Raw genomic sequence first — 17,303 nt, 5'->3', positions numbered from 1 at the left:
ACTGGGGAATCTGTTTAAATCAGGAATTCACTTATCTGGTGCGTTTGGCTCTCACTTTGAGCTAAGTCCTACAACAAGCCTTTCTGTGGCATGAAGACCCTATGTGGGTCTCCATGTGTTTACTCTCTAATTTCTCAAGCTGTTCAAAGCTCACACAGGGAAGATAAGCGAGAGGCATTGGGTCTCCTGTATATACCAACAGTTCAGACAGTGAGACAGATGAGGAGAGGTGATGAGGACTAAAGATACCCTCTGATTGTAACCAAACCAGTCCAGCCTTATTGCATACTACTGTGGCTATTACTTCTTGTATTAGAACTTGTCGGAACCTAAGTATGCCCCCATCCTTTCCTGCATCTGTGTTTGCTAAGGGAAATTTTTCATCTCTGTCCTATTTCCTTTTCTGGATTCAATTCAATGACTTCCTGGTCTACAAAGCCTCTTCTAATTCACTCCACACTATGTCCTCCACCCAAATTATGTGGTATTTCCCCATCCATTCTTACCCAGAAACTTTATCAAAGTGGCTCTGACAGTGCCAGTCATACTTGCCTTTGAAATGTTTAATCCTATTGAACACAATCAGCCTGGTCCTTCTTCATCTGTGTCTCCTCCCAGGACTGCTCTCACATAAAATGGGGGTTCATTGTTTGCTGAAACCGACCGAAATGACACTGACTCTGCATTACGTACAGTTCTTGGGTTCAGAGAGGTTCTGCTTAAACACCAGACTATTCTCTGCTTCTTTCTAGTTTTTCTCATGCAAACACGAATGCTCTCTGAATCTGTTTGTATCACAGTTACAGAGAAAATGTAGGGCTTTGCATTAAACATCTAGGGCTGTACCTGGTCTTAGCACTCCTATAAAAACTATTTCAGCTTCCATTTTGATTGGAAACATGATAACAGAAGAGACATTATTTTGCCAGTTCTTTGGCAAGAATATTATCCCTCAAAGCATTCACCTCTATTGTTCTTTGGGTCTTGAAATGTCAAAGAAATCTTTTAAAGAAGATGAGGGTGGGACTTTCCTGGTGGTCCAGTGGTGAAGTCTCTGCATTCCCCACGAAAGGGGCCCAGGTTGGATCCCTGGTCAGGGAATTAGATCCCACATGCTACAACTAAATATCCTGCATGCCACAGTGAAAATGTAAGATCTCACATGCTGCAACTAAGACCCAACACAATCAAATAAATTAATATTAAAAAAAATAATAAAAGAATATGAGGATATGTACAAGCTCTTACTTCACAAAGTAGGCACCCCATCACCAAAGAGGAAGAGTATGCCAGAAGCATTGCAGTCAAGGGCCGTACTTAGCTGATCCAGACTGAACTCAAACAGACCCTATGGAGCCCCAGCCCAGCTTGGCTGTCTTCCCTCTAAAATTAGAGCACTGATAACCATAATATCAGCCTAGGACTTCACAGGACTTTGTGAGCATGTGTGGATACACTATATATACCATGCTTATAGATCACAAATGTGTCTATTAACATCAGTATCATAAGAAGGAAACCTCAGTTCATCCCCACAAGTCAGGCTTCTGATGCTCCCGTGTCTTCATCTGTATCTTTTACACTTTTTAAATTTGTATTGTGTTTTTATTTTCTATCAGAGATAAATGGCTGTTTCAATATGGAAATTAAATAAAGTGTCTTATTAGAAATAACTAGGATCCCTTTTAGTCTCCTAATTAAATAAAAAGTCAGGCTCAACAGTCACTCAATATGATCTGGGGCAAGTCAGTTTGACCCTCTGTGTCACTGTCTTTCTTATGCATGAGCTGATGTTAATAGCTGATGAAATGGTGAAGTAATGTCTTGAATAATAAACGTCTCCATAATAAAATATAAAGCTGACAACTAGTGTTAGGTGTGTTGGGTAGCCTAGAAAGTTTGTTCGGGTTTTTCAGCAAGATCTTACAGAAAAACCCAAATGAACCTTCTGACCAACCGAATACTTAGCTGGGGAAAGCAGAATCCTGAGGCTTTTAAGTCCTGGCTCCCCAGTCATATAAGTGAACATATCTGTGGTCTCCAAGTCTGTTTTCTTACATGTCAATGGGTGGAGAAGAATAATAGTTACCTCAGAAGGTGGTGATAAGATTTAAAGGAAATAATAATACACGAAATGTTAGTCACTCAGTTGTGTTTGACTCTTTGCAACCCCATGTACTATAGTTCACCAGGCTCCTCTGTCCAAGGAATTATCCAGGCCAGAATACTGAAGTGGGTAGCCGTGTCCTTCTCCAGGGGATTTTCCAGAACTGCGGATCAAACCCAGGTCTCCTGTATTGCAGGCAAATTCTTTACTGCCTGACTCACCAGGGAAGCCCCAATGAACATGCAAGAACGTGCTAAATTCTGAGATCCTATAACACATTAACATGCATTACATTTGTAAAGCCCTGCCCTTCTTTATTCATAAAGAACCAGATAAAGAATAGAGGGAGAGAAAAAGGAAATGTGGGCATGAAGAAAGGACTCTGATCGTACTCCCAATGCCACCACCAGATGAGTCAGCTATTTCACCTTGCCGGGGAACTAAACATTCACATAACAAACAAAAAGAAAACTATGGGCTGCAGGAAGAATAGGCTCTTCCTACAGCCCTTGCAGACTCTGAACCTGCGTGATTTCCATGCACCTGCTATCCACTTACAAATAAAATAGAATTGAATCCTTTTATAACAAATAATTCCACCATCATTAATGAAGTAGAGCAGTGTAGTGTAAAGAAGAAACCAAAGCCAGAGGAGCCCTGGTTTGAATCTGGATTCTCCAGCACATCAATTGACTTTGGAGGAATTTATTAAATTTTCATGGCCTTGGTTATCTTATTTGTAAAATGGGATAATACAACCCCTCATGGGACTTCCGTGAGGGGAGAAAAATCCATGAGACAGTGCATTCTAGTTCATTTGTTCTGTCCTTTTTAAAAATACCCAGCAGACATATGGCAAATGAAAGACTGAACCCCCTTAGTTCTGCCTGGTTGGAGACATTGGGAGTCAGGGAGCTAATAAAGATCTCTTGGCGTCAAGGTTAAAGTCAAGCCCTTTGTGTTGACTATGGGTGACGGACACAGAGCTAATGGCTAAGTTAGAAAAGACTGTTGTTTTGGTGGTGTAGAATTCCAGACACATTCTGCACTCTCTATTGCCAGGAGCCATGCAAGCAGAATGCTGCGGAAACAACAGGATTAATCCTCACCGGAGGACATTTGCCTTTAGTCCCCACAGGAAGCCTGCTTTCTGTGAACTGTTCTGGGATGAGGGGAAACTTGATATTTTTTCTGGTTTGGAGGGGAGACTCGAGCCTTTCCCTTCTTTGAAGACTGAGAGCACGAAGGTGGAGAAGCGCAGCCTTCTGAATAGCTCTGCCCGCCATCCCAGAAGCCTCAGGCTCAAAGCATTAAGGGTACATCTTCCATGTGCTCCCTTCCAGAGTGGGCAAGCCTCACAGGTTGGAACACCCAACCTGTCTGTCTCCCATTGATCTCTGAGTCAAAGACCCAGTGATCTTCATCATGGAATGGGGATCTAGGGCATATGTAATGCAGTTCATTAGAATGCATCACTAAATCAGTAAGCCTTTGCTTTATGCTTCATTTAGCCCATCTAATGTTTACTTTCCCTGGAGAAGGGAATGGCAACCCAGTCCAGTATTCTTGCCTGGAGAATCCCATGGACAGTGGAGCCTGGCCCACTGTCCAAGGGGTTGCAAAGAGTTGGACACAACTGAGCAACTAATACACACAGTGTTTACTTTAAATTTGTAATGGGAATAATATAATAGCACAGTAGGTGCTATTGTTGTATTCTATATAATTTGTAAATAAAGTTAAATATTGCAGTTGTGTTTGAATGACTATTATATGCAGAAACAAGTAATATATAAACAACTAGAAAAGTACAATCCCCCCAAAATTCGTATCCTTAGAGTATAGTCTCTTTAAAAGCCAAGACCAGGACATTCATGTCTGAATTGCAAGTGCCTCATACAATGTTGACAAAATTGGGCACATACTACGGGCAAGGCTCTGTTCTAGGCCCTCAGGATTCAGAGACCTTTGTGAGAAGGTAATCATGTAAATAACCAACCAGCAGACAATGCAGTGAGTGCTTCCTATAAATTGTAATTATAATGATGAGAATGCAAAGAGGATATAATTTGTTTTATTAAGATCAGGGCAAGATTGAACTCATTCACATAAGAGCAGGAAGTGGAACTAAGCCATTAAAGGGGTTTTAGGGATTTTTCAATTTTTGAGGAAAGAGGGGAGAATGGACTCAGAGAATTTGTAATTCCCTGTAACTTCCAGAATTAGCACAGGGCCAAGCACAAAAGTGGTGGCTCAGTGATATTAATAAAGAATCCTGCCTTGAAGGAGATGCAGGTTTGATCCCTGGGTCAGGAAGTTTCCCCTGGAGAAGGGGATACCCATTCCAGTATTCTGGCCTGGAGAATCCTGTGGACAGAGGAGCCTGGCAGGTTACAGTCCATGAGGTCCCCGAAGAGTTGGACAGGCCTTAGTGACTAAGGAGCAACAACAGGCAAAAAAGAGTTGTTGTTTCTAAACATGTATCAGTTAGAATCACTATTATAAAGGCTACATCTTAATTGACTAAAAAACAAAAATATTTTTAACTTACACTACATAGAACCATAAGATTAAGAGGGTTTCAAATATAGCTTGATTTAGAAGTGTACCATGCTATCAAGATTTCAGTTTCATTTTTCTTAGAAACCTTGAGCTCTGCCTTCTGCTGTGGTAACATCCTCAGGCTGGCTTCCTACCAGTACTGGCTATGGCAGTTCTAGCCTCATCCCTACAACTCACAACCTTCAGAGGCAGAGAGGGCCCTGTGTCCCAGAAGCTGATGCAAGAATTCCACATCATGTGCACACAAGCTCAGATACGTCCGACTCTTTGCAACCCCATGGACTGTAGCCCACCAAGCTCCTCTGTCCATGGGATTCTCCAGACAAGAATACTGGAGTGAGCTGCCATTTCCTACTCCAGGGGATCTTCCCTACCCAAGGATCGAACCCACATTTCTTGTATCGCCTGCTTTGGCAGGCAGATTCTTTACCCCTGGCCCCACCTGGAAAGTCACTCAAAAGAGTTCCACCTCTAACCCTAGTTGCACTAGTTTAGATCACATCTCCATTCCTGAATCAAATGTCAGCCAAATACAATGACTGACTCTTGGAGACAGGTAGGGGTCAGCTTCTCTAAACCCACCTGGGGCCCCACATAGAAATCAAGGCATTTTCAATAGAGACAATGCAGAAATTGACACTGATGGGGCAACCAACAGGGGACTTACTACAGGTAGTGCGATCCCCAAAGTGTTTGAAGAGCACTGGCGGCAATTTTGCACATTCTGAAGGCAATTGAGTCTGAGGGTTTGTTTGTTTTTAACTTAAATCTCCTGAAATTTCTCAGTTGTTTTTTTCCCCCTGAATTTCATTCTGTTTTGCCTCAACCTCCAAGTGGTGCTAGTGGTAAAGAACCTGCGTGCCAGTTCAGGAGGTGTAAGAGACACGGGTTTGATCCCTTCGGATGAGGGCATGGCAACCCACTCCAGTATTCTTGCCTGGAGAATCCCATGGACAGAGGAGCCTGGTGGGCTACAGTCCATAGGGTCACAGAGTCAGACAGAACTGAAGTAACTTAGTACTCAGGCACACACTGAAATAAAGCACCTTCAGTGAATTCAGACCAGCTCTCATTTACCAACACGGTGAGTGAGAACTGAGCTTCCTTTGTTTTTTGCTTCTCTCCTCTTTTCTTGTTTATTTTCTTAGAAACTTAAAACCTGAGTAACTAAATCACACTCAGAGCCTCTGTTTTATCCTCTACCTTCTGTGTCTGCTCATGATATCATTATCTTTCCCTCTGAGAAATAGATATTTGCTTTATCTTGTATAAAACTAGCCTGAGTTCCTGAACGAAGTGCAAGTATATAATAACCATTTTGTTAGACAGAGATTGACTGAAAACAAACTGGTCCTTTACGAAGAAATGCAAGTAGCCCCCAAAGGTATCCAACTAGAGCAATGTCATCCACAATAGGATCTACACCCATTTGTATGGTCTACCCTTGTCCTGAATCCAGCCAATTCTCACCCTGGAGCATAAGTCTACTCATCACAAATGAATCTCACAGTTTCCATCCTGGAGATTCATTTTGTATGTCAGCCCATTAGCTTTCTCTTTTATTCTTCTCTATTCTTAGCACAAGATTGCTCCATATTCAATAAATATTAAATGTGGCAATAATGATGATGACCATGTAAATAAATAAAAAGAAATAATCCTTTTCAAGCCTTTCAAGATTGTCTACACTTTTGATTTAAGATGAAAAGAAAAATCATTTCTTGGGGTCAAGTGGAATATCTCTTAGCCTCTTTGTATGTTATTAAACCTATTCAATTCTCCAAAGCCAAAGGATAAGGCTCTAGTGGAGCAAGATCATTCATTCCTGAATGGACACACAACCCATTCAAATACCATGTTAATAGTATTCTTGGAGATGAAAACAGCATATTTGACCTCTGCAGTTTCATATATAATTGAGTCTATTCTCTTGTACAAACCTCTACTAAAGTAGCATTAAACTCAGGGACATTGTTGGCTTAAGTGTCTTGCACTGGGCTGTGACTGTTTTCACAATAACCACAATATATGCATTTGTACACCTCTCATGTCAGTCACAGAGGCTGATATATAGTAGGTGTTCATTAGAGGTTTGCTTATAATTACTTTTAAATGAGTGAGGTTTTTCTGCAAATGTTTAATACAAACATACAAACACACAGCTAAGAGTTATTTGAGGATTTTCAAAATCTGTCTGCAAATGCAACCCCAACCAACCAATACTTGGAGTCCCAACATTATGTGTGCATTTATTTTTATAAATTTAAGAACAAACTTCAGTTAAAATGAAATAGACCAGGTTGCTGTTCACCTTGACAGCATTCTTGGCAAAGCAAGTACTGAACTCTTGCTTGACAAACTGTCAATATTAGCCCCAAACCACCCCAGTCCCCCTGGAGGAGGAAATGGAAACCCACTCCAGTGTTCTTGACTGGAAAATTCCATAGACAGAGGAGCCTGGTGGGCTATAGCCCATGGGGTCGCAAAGAGTCAGACAAGACTTAAGACACACACACCCCAATCTCACTTCTTACTTATTCAAATACCTCCTCCACCAGGTGTATTCTCCGACCTGGTAACTGCAGCGTCCATCAAGACCCACTTAGCTCTTCATCTGGGAGGCTGACCTCTTGAGCAACTTTGACTGTCTCTTGTGCCCTTTGACTTTTGATTGAATTGAGCCAATAGGAAACCTCAGCAGGAGACTAAAGGAAAGAGAGAGGTCAGGGTATTTCTTCCATTGGATTACTTCAGCATGGCCCTGTCCCCTTCCAGTTCACTGCCCCTCCCAAGGCAGTTGGCTCTATACATGAACTCTCTCTGGCCTTCCAGATTTTAGTAAATCCCCTTCTCCTCACCCCTTCAAGGTCACTGCTGTGAACAGGATCTTTGCACAATCTTTTGTAGTTCCTTACACCACACACCCACCTTAAATTAATCTCCTTATAAGTAACAATGTTTGAATTATCCTAATTTCAATATGCTATTTTTTTCCTTTGTACCCTGACAGAGACATCACTTTGCCAGCAAAGGTCCATGTAGTCAAAGCTATGGTTTTTCTAGTAGTTCATGTATGGATGTCAGAGTTGGCCCATCGAGAAGGCTAAGGACAGAAGAATTGATGCTTTTGAACTGTGGTGCTGGACAAGACTCTTGAGAGTCCCTTGGACAACAAGGAGATCAAATCAGTCAATTCTAAAGGAAATCAAGCCTGAATGCTCATTGGAAGGATGGATGCTAAAACTGAAGCTCTAGTACTTTGGCCACTTCATGCAAAGAGTCGACTCTTTGGAAAAGACCCTGATGCTGGGAAAGATTGAAGGAAAAATAAGAAAGGGACGATAGAGGATGAGATATTTAAATAGCATCACTGACTCAATGGACATGAATCTGAGCAAACTCAAGAACTCCAGAAGATAGTGGAGGATAGAAGAGCTTGATGGGCTGCATTTCATGGGGTTGCAGAGCCAGACACAACTTAGCAACTGACCACCAACAACAACAGCTCCTTCTGGTAAGCCCATGCCTCATGCTACCCCAAGGTGATTCTGAAAATCAGCTCTCCATCAAGGCCTCTGTGTCTCCTTTTGTGACTTTAGTGGAAAGTCAGGTTTGGTCCATCTCAGAAACCTATTGCATGCACCAGTTACTTATTGTCACAGCTACTCTTATATCTTCATAAAGCAAGATCTGCTTTAATGAGTGAAAAATGAAGTAAAACCTCCCAAATTCAAAACTTGTGAAAATCTGGCTTTTTTATTGGTAAAATATGAGCATTTTTCTGTGTTAAATGGAAGATTTAAAAATATATTGTGTATCAATCAGAAAACTAAATGTTTTAAAGCTAGAAGAAAAAAAATATTTTTAAAAATTTCAGCATTTCTCACATACACAAATGTACAAGGCACTGGGGGAGAAGAATGAATATAAAGACTTAAGACATTATTTCTACTGTTGAATAACATGTTCTAAAATAAAATGAACAGCAAACATACTCAAACACTCTCACATCTCCAAAGTTCATTGAAAGGCTATTAAATGCCTTTCAATGTATTTACAGACAACGTCTTCTGCTTTTTAAACCTCTCAGCAACTGTGAGGACTACATACTGCTATTGCAAACTTAATGATAAAAAAAAGTTTCATTCTTTAAGTCTGTGAGTCTCTTTCTGTTTTGCAAATAAGTTCTTTTGTGTCATGTTTTTAGATTCTGCATATAAGTGATATCACATGGTATTTGTCTTTCTCTGACTTAATTCATTTCAGTTCAGTTCAACCACTAAGTCATGTCTGACTCTTTGTGACCCCACGGACTGCAACACGCCAGGCTTCCCTGTCCAACACCAACTCCCAGAGCTTGCTCAAACTCATGTCCATCAAGTCGGTGATGCCATACAACCATCTCATCCTCTGTTGCCCACTTCTCCTCCTGCCTTCAATCTTTCCCAGCATCAGGGTCTTTTCCAATGAGTCAGTTCTTCACATCAGGTGGCCAAAGTACTGGAGTTTCAGCTTCAGCATCAATCATTCCAATGAATACTTAGGACTGATTTCCTTTAGAATTGACTGGTTGGATCTCCTTGCACACCAAGGGACTCTCAAGAGTGGTGTCTGTTCCAACACCACAGTGCAAAAGCATCAATTCTTCGGTGCTCAACTTTCTTTATGGTCCAACTTTCACATCTGTACAGCACTACTGGAAAAACCATAGCTTTGACTAGACTGACCTTTGTTGGCAAAATAATATCTCTGCTTTTTAATAGCTTTTCTTCCAAGGAGCAAGCATTTTTTAATTTCATGGCTGCAGTAACCATCTGCAGTGATTTTTGAGCCCAAGAAAATAAAGTCTGTCACTGTTTCCATTGTTTCCCCGTCTATTTGCTGTGAGGTGATGGGACCAGATGCCATGATCTTAGTTTTCTGAATGTTGAGTTTTAAGCCCACTTTTTCACTCCCCTCTTTTACTTTCTTCAGTTCTTCTTGGCTTTCTGCCGTAAGGGGCTGTCATCTGCACATCTGAGGTTATTGAATTTCTCTCGGCAGTTTTGATTCCATCTTGTGCTTCACCCAGCCTGGCATTTTGCATGATGTATTCTGTATATAAGTTAAATAAGCATAGTGACAATATACAGCCTTAATGTACTCCTTTCCCTATTTGGAACAAGTCTGTTGTTCCATGCCCAGTTCTAACTGTTGCTTCTTGACCTGCATACAGATTTCCCAGGAGGCAGGTCAGGTGGTCTGGTATTCCCATCTCTTGAAGAATTTTCCACAGTTTGTTGTGATCTACACAGTTAAAGGCTTTGGCATAGTCAATAAAGTGGAAGTAGATGTTTTTCTGTAACTCTCTTGCTTTTTTGATGATCCAGTGGATGTTGGCCATTTGATCAGTGGTTCCTCTGCCTTTTCTAAATTCAGTTTGAACATCTGGAAGTTCATGGTTCACGTACTGTTGAAGCCTGGTTTGGAGAATTTTGAGTATTACTTTACTACCGTGTGAGATAGTGCAATTGTGTGGTAGTTTGTACATTCTTTGGCATTGCCTTTCTTTGGGATTGGAATGAAAACTGACTTTTCCAGTGCTGTGGCCACTGCTGAGTTTTCCAAATTTGATGGCATATTGAGTGCAGCACTTTCACAGCATCTTCTTTTAGGATTTGAAAACACTCAACTGGAATTCCATCACTTCCACTAGCTTTTTTTCATAGTGATGCTACCTAAGGCCCACTTGACTTCTCATTCCAGAATGTCTGGCTCTAGGTGAGTGATCGCACCATCATGGTTATCTGGGTCATGAAGATCTTTTTTGTATAGTTCTGTGTATTCTTGCCAGCTCTTCTTAATATCATCTCCTTCTGTTAGGTCCATACCATTTCTGTCTTTTATTGTCCCATTTTTACATAAAATGTTCCCTTGTTATCTCTAATTTTCTTAAAGAGATCGCTAGTCTTTCCCATTCTATTGCTTTCCACTGATCATTGAGTAAGGCTCTCTTATTTCTCCTTGCTGTTCTTTAGAACTCTGCATTCAGATGGTTGTATCTTTTCTTTTCTCCTTTGCCTTTCACTTCTCTTCTTTTCTCACCTATTTGTAAGGCCTCTTCAGACAATCATTTTGCATATGATAATCTCTAAGTCCATCCACATTGCTGCAAATGGCATTATTTCACTCTTATTAATGACTAAATAATATTCCATTGTATATATGTACCATATCTTCTTTATTTATTCACCTGTCAATGGACATTTAGGTTACTTCCATGTCTTGGCTGTTGTAAACAGTGCTACAATGAACATGGGGTGCATGTATCTTTTTGATCCATGTTTTTCTCTAGATATATGCCCAGGATTGGGGTTACTAGATCATATGGTAGCTGTATTTCTAGTTTCTTAAGGAAAATCCATGCTGTTCTCCATAGTGGCTGCACCAATTTACATTTACACCAGGACTGTAGGAGAGCTCCATCAGGACTCTATTCTTGCAAACAAACTTCTTCTTTCTTAATGAGATCAAGTCCCCACCACTTCTCATTGCAGAGCTATTTCATTCTCCAGCTCAGTAGTTTGTAGCAGGACACAATTCTGCCCCTACTCAGAGGACATTTAGACATTTTTGGTTGTCATCACAAGGGGAAAGAGTGTTACTGACCAAGTCATGGATGCTGCTAAACACCTACAACGTCAAAGGACCCAGAGTCACTAGTGCCGAGGCTGAGACGTCCTGTCTAGACCCATGGATTGGCCATGGGAGCATATCCTGTCCCAAGGTCTCTGTTAACATGACTCCAAACTCTACTTCTCATTCTTGCTGCTGGTTTTATAGTTTTAAGGGCTTCCACCTGGGCATTTACCAGGAAAAGTAACATAACTATTCTAGGCCTCAGTCACTCAGAAGCATACTCAACCACTCTGAGCTTTATTTCTTCATCTTATGAAAATTAAATGAGATAATGTAGAAACAGCTTTATCCATTTCACCTCCAAGATTTTTTTTTTCTTTTTTTACAAAAACACATTTGCCACAGTCCTGTCAAGCACAAGAGAAAGACATCTCTTCCTACTTACGGTTAATGAGACTAAACATGTTTAAACAGCCGGTTCTCATTACACAAATCAAAATGCTCGCTCAACCTCTTCTATAAATGCTCGGCAAAGGGTCTGATTCTCAGCCTCCAGTGTTTGTGTTTTACATGTTAAAATAAGGTCCCTGCCTACAGTATCTGTTTTTTTTTTTCCTCCTTTTTTTAATAGCTGTGTTTCCAGCTGGTTTTATTTAAAGCTAGGCTTTTGATCTCTTTTCAATTCTGGGCCTCAGTCCAACTTGGCTGTCAATATTTCAAAAGCTCCCTTGGAGCCAGCCTTACTTAGAAGATGGCCCCATGCCAACTAGGAGAACTGGTCTACCCCATCTGATGGTTTGGTTAGTGTGCTGGGGTTTCAGGCCTGCTCCTATCATGTGTATGGTATGAAATGCATCAGAAAATAGTCCTGCTGCTCAGGACACTGTAAATTCATAGAATATTATGGTTAGATATGATTATATAATTCGCTTAGTCCAACAGACCAACTTTACAAATGAGAATACTGAGGCTCAGAGAAGGAAAGAAGCCTACAAAGGAGACCTATTTTCTGACTCCACCTAAACCTTGATCCATAGTGCTTATGCTGTTACACTGTGATAGGATTAAAAAAAAAATGACATGAAATAAAATGCTGACCTCATACCTCTTGTAGTTGAGCACTTACTAAGTCCTTTTATGTTGCTTTCAATTCTACAGGTCACTATTTCTGCCAACTTTTCCACCCATACCCTTGTCACTTCCATGTTTGTAGAAGAATGTTTTTTTTAATGCACAGTTCTATGTTTTCTTTCCCCTGAGTATCTCCAGTTATCAACTTCCTCCCAGCCACCACTCCCAAGATCACACCCTAAGCTTGTCATCACCAATACTCCTCTGATAGCATGAATAGGACATCATTCTATCCCACATGCTCCACCTCAATCTACCAGCTCATTCAGACTTATGATCCCTTATCCAGAAATTGATTCTTGTGTCTACTTGGATCACCAATCCATTAACCAACTCTTCTGTACTATTGGTCCTCTCAAGACCTTAATTCACATTTTACTCAGTATAAACACTTGACTACATAAAATATATACCTTAAAGTTGGACTGGAAATTTGCCACTAATGGAAATCAAGTGGAAGTATATACACTGGGCTTCCCTAGTGGCTCAGATGGTAAAGAATGTGGGAGACTGCAATGTGGGAGACTCACTTTTAATCCCTGGGTCGTGAAGATGCCCTGGAGAAGGGGATGGCAACCCACCTATTACTCTTGCCTGGAGAATTCCATGGACAGAGGAGCCTGGAGTGTTACAGTCCATGTGGTCATAAAGAGTCAAACATAACTGAGTGACTAACACACACAGATACACTGGGGAAAATGTTTACAGAGTGCGTCATAGACTTAATAATTTCTAATGTTCTAAACATGCATTGATTTCCTACAACTCAGTAAGAAATAAAAAATAATTTTAAAAAAGACCTAATAGAAAAATAATAAAGGGTGTGCACAGGCTGTTTAAGATGAAGAAGTAAACTCTCTCAATATATAACTGAAAGTGAAACTATAAAGAATATAACTTTTAAACCTGATTTGTAGGAAAAAATCAAAAATTTCATGATACTCTCATATACAGGAACACTTTTATAGATGCCTGATAAAAGTTTCTGTTGGTACAACTCCAGGGGAAAATTAGAAATTTCTATTAAATTAAAATCCAAATAAAATTTGACTCAGCAATTTCAGTTTTAGGAAATTATGGGTAAGCCTTCATGTATCTTCAACAGTATTCAATGCTGTTTTGTTTTTTAACAACAGCAAACAGAATATGACCTAAAACTCCATTAATGTAAAAATAGCCAAATAAATCAGGACTTCCCTGGTGGCTCAAATCATAAAGAATCTGCCTGCAATATGGGAGATGTGAGTTCAGTTCTTGGGTGAGGAGGATTCCCCAGAGAAGGGAATGGCTACCCACTCCAATATTCTTGCCAGGAGAATTCTATGGACAGAGAAGCCTGGTGGGTTACAGTCCATGGAATAGCAAAGAGTCGGACACGACCGAGCGAATAACACATACATTCATGTCATTTTTGGGGCCTAGTGCAAAGTGAAAATGCAGAGGATAAAAAGCAGGGAAAAGTATCTTTAAGAGGATGAGATGGTTCGATAGCATCACTGACTCAATAGACATGAAGCTGACCAAACTCCAGGAGATAGTGAAGAGCAGGGAAGCCTGGTGTTCTGCAGTTCATGTAATCACAAAGAGTTGTACATGACTTAGTGACTGAACAACAAAAACAACCAAATAAACCTAGATTCTTCCCTCTATGTTATATTAATCAGATGTTAAAAAGAATGAGAGAGCTCTATATACCGATCTGGAATGATCTTTATTTTATATATATTTAAATGGGAAAAAAAGCTAGCTACAGAACCATGTGTCTTATATACTTATATGTTATCATTTGTGAAGAAAATTTTAAAACATTCACATGTGTTTCATAAGCATAAAAGAATATGTACTCAAGTCTGCCCTGGAAATTGATAACTTTAGTTATCTCTGAAGAGGAGAAATGGTGAGTTGAAAACTTGCATGAGGGAAGAGAAAACCAAATATTACTTTTTCCTGTATCTTTCATCTCTTTGACTTCTATAATGTAAGTGCTGTAAAAAAAAAAAAAAAATCAAAAGGAATTAGTAAATAAATACTTCCCAGGTGACTCAGTGATAAAGAATCCACCTGCCAAGCAGGAGGTGTGGTTCGATCCCCGGGTCAGGAAGATCCTCTGGAGAAGAAAATGGCAAATCAACCCAGTATTCTTGCCTGGGAAATCCCATGGACAGAGGAGCCTGGTGGGCTACAGTCCATGGGTTGGAAAGAGTTGGACATAACGTAGTGACTAAGCAACAACAACAACATAAATAAATAAATAAATAAGGTAACCTTTTAGTGACTGCCTTTCTCACTACTGTATATGATCTCTGCATAGCACTTATTGCTTATAAGCATCCTCTTCATATATTTATTACACATCCCTGCCACAAGAATGACAGCTGAATAAGAATAGGACCCAAGTCTATTAAGATCTGATTGTAAGTCCTTTGTGAATTAAATGAAGGGGTCTGCCTGAATGGATATGGTCCCTACAGCCAATGGCATATTTTGGATGGAGACCAGTGAAATTTCTGCTTGTACTTGAACCTTTGCCTGATCACTCTTATGCACATAACCAAAACATATATGCAGCCTATTACCTTTCTGGCTTGTGTATGTTCTTCCTCAAACATTTAGAACAGTATCTTCTATATAGTAAAAGTTCAGTGTATATTTGTAAAATTTATATTTAGATATAGATAGATAGATAAGACACAGTGTTGAACTCACTGGGAGCATGTTACTAAATAGAAATTATCCCACTGCAGTAGGCTGAGGCAGGCATAGCACTTACTTCATTTGCTTTCTCTCAGTGATTACTCTGCTTGAAGTTTAGTGTCTCAAAAGCCATTGTAGTATTTTTTTTTTAATCATTAGTTTCTCTAGGAGAGATAACTTCATCTTGATCAGATGTAAAAGTCTCTCCAAAGTAATTTTGAGCCACAATTAAGTTATATTATTTTTAGCCATAAACTTGAGATTTGATTCATGTTCAGATCAAACTAAGAGCGATCAGGAACCATATGTACCTGCAAAAGGATAACATGATGATATTGTTTTGAAAAACCCATTAACCAAAATTGCTCTTATATTTTAGATAAATATGTAGGACTTAGCTTTCTCTCTTTACATTCTTCCTACTATGACTTTCTTAATGTTGATCTTTTCCTTACCTCTCTTATTACCCTTCTTTTTCTTATTGTTGTTATTTGTTTTGTTTTCATTTCTTAGTGATTTGACATCTGGTAGTACCAGCCTTCCCTTCTCAACCACACTCACTGCTTCTAATTGTATTGTATCTTGTAGCAATAAAAGATTTTCAAGAAAATCATAGAACCAAACTGGTGAGTGATATAAGGTTTTGATTTAGCAATATCAAACTTGAAGTTTTTGTCCCCAAGTCATAAAGTAGCTCAATATTTCTCCTATAGAATGAAGCACATTGGTATTACAGTCTATGTGGGAAACTTGTTCACTTATATCTAGGCACCCATATGGGTGAAAGAGTATACAGGAGTGAAGAATGCACTAGAATTAGAGTGAATGATCTTGAGTTCCATCCTGAGTCTCACTCACCAACTATAAAATGTTCTATAAGATGCCTACTGCCATTGAAACTCATTTCCTTTGTTCAGTTCAGTTCAGTCACTCAGTCATGTCCACTCTTTGTGATCCCATGGACCACCAACTCCTGGAGCTTACTCAAACTCCCTCCCATTGAGTTGGTTGATGTCATCCAATCATCTCATCCTCTGTCGTCCCCTTCTCCTGCCTTCAATCTTTCCCAGCATCCGGGTCTTCTCCAATGAGTCAGCTCTTTGAATTAGGTGGCCAAAGTATTGGAGTTTCAGCTTCAGCATCAGTCTTAATAATGAATATTCAGGACTGATTTCCTTTAGGATGGACTGGTTGGATCTCCTTGAAATCCAAGGGACTCTCAGGAATCTTCTCCAACACCACAGTTCAAAAGCATCAATTCTTCAGTGCTCAGCTTTCTTTATAGTCCAACTCTCACATCCATACGTGACTACTGGAAAAACCATGGCTTTGACTAGATGATCCTATGTCAGCAAAGTAATGTATCTGCTTTTTAATATGCTGTCTAGGTTGGTCATAATTTTTCTTCCAAGGAGCAAGTGTCTTTTAATTTCATGGTTGCAGTTACCATCTGGAGTGATTTTGGTGCCCCCCGAAAAGAAAGTCTGTTACTGTTTCCATTGTTTCCCCATCTATTTGCCATGTAGTGATGGGAGCAGATGCCATGATCTTCGTTTTCTGAATGTTGAGTTTTAAGCCAACTTTTTCACTCTTCTTTCACGTTCATCTTTCACTTTATTTCTTCTTTACTTTCTGCAATAAGAGTAGTATCATCTTCATATCTGAGGTTATTGATATTTCTCCCGGCAATCTTGATTTCAGTTTGTGCTTTATCCAGCCTGGCATTTCTCATGATGTACTCTGCATATAAGTTAATAAGCAGGGTGACAATATATATTACATTAGACATTATTAGTTTCATCTTATAAGGCTTTAGTGAGAATTTACTTATCCTTTGCAAAACATTTGTTGAAAGTTCATAGGCATTGTATTACTGGTTGGAATAAATTATTAAATGAGAGAGCATGTGTGAGTCTAGGGCATAAAAGCCATTTGATAAAATATAAAAGCAAGGTTTTGGGGGAAAGCCCGAGGAATGTGTGGTTAATTCTAGTTGAAAAGACTTACAAAATCGTTAGGAAAAAGGTGATATAAGCAGGACCTTGAAAGATGAGATAGGACTTTAATTTCATGTACACCCATGGCTGATTCATGTCAATGTATCACAAAATCCACTACAATATTGTAAAGTAATTAGCCTCCAATTAAAATAAATAAATTTTTAAAAAAGAAAAAAATATATATTGATCTG

Source organism: Cervus canadensis, chromosome 26 (genome assembly GCF_019320065.1).
Source record: "Cervus canadensis isolate Bull #8, Minnesota chromosome 26, ASM1932006v1, whole genome shotgun sequence".
Taxonomy (NCBI): Eukaryota; Metazoa; Chordata; class Mammalia; order Artiodactyla; family Cervidae; genus Cervus; species Cervus canadensis.
This window is presented reverse-complemented; position numbering follows the sequence as displayed.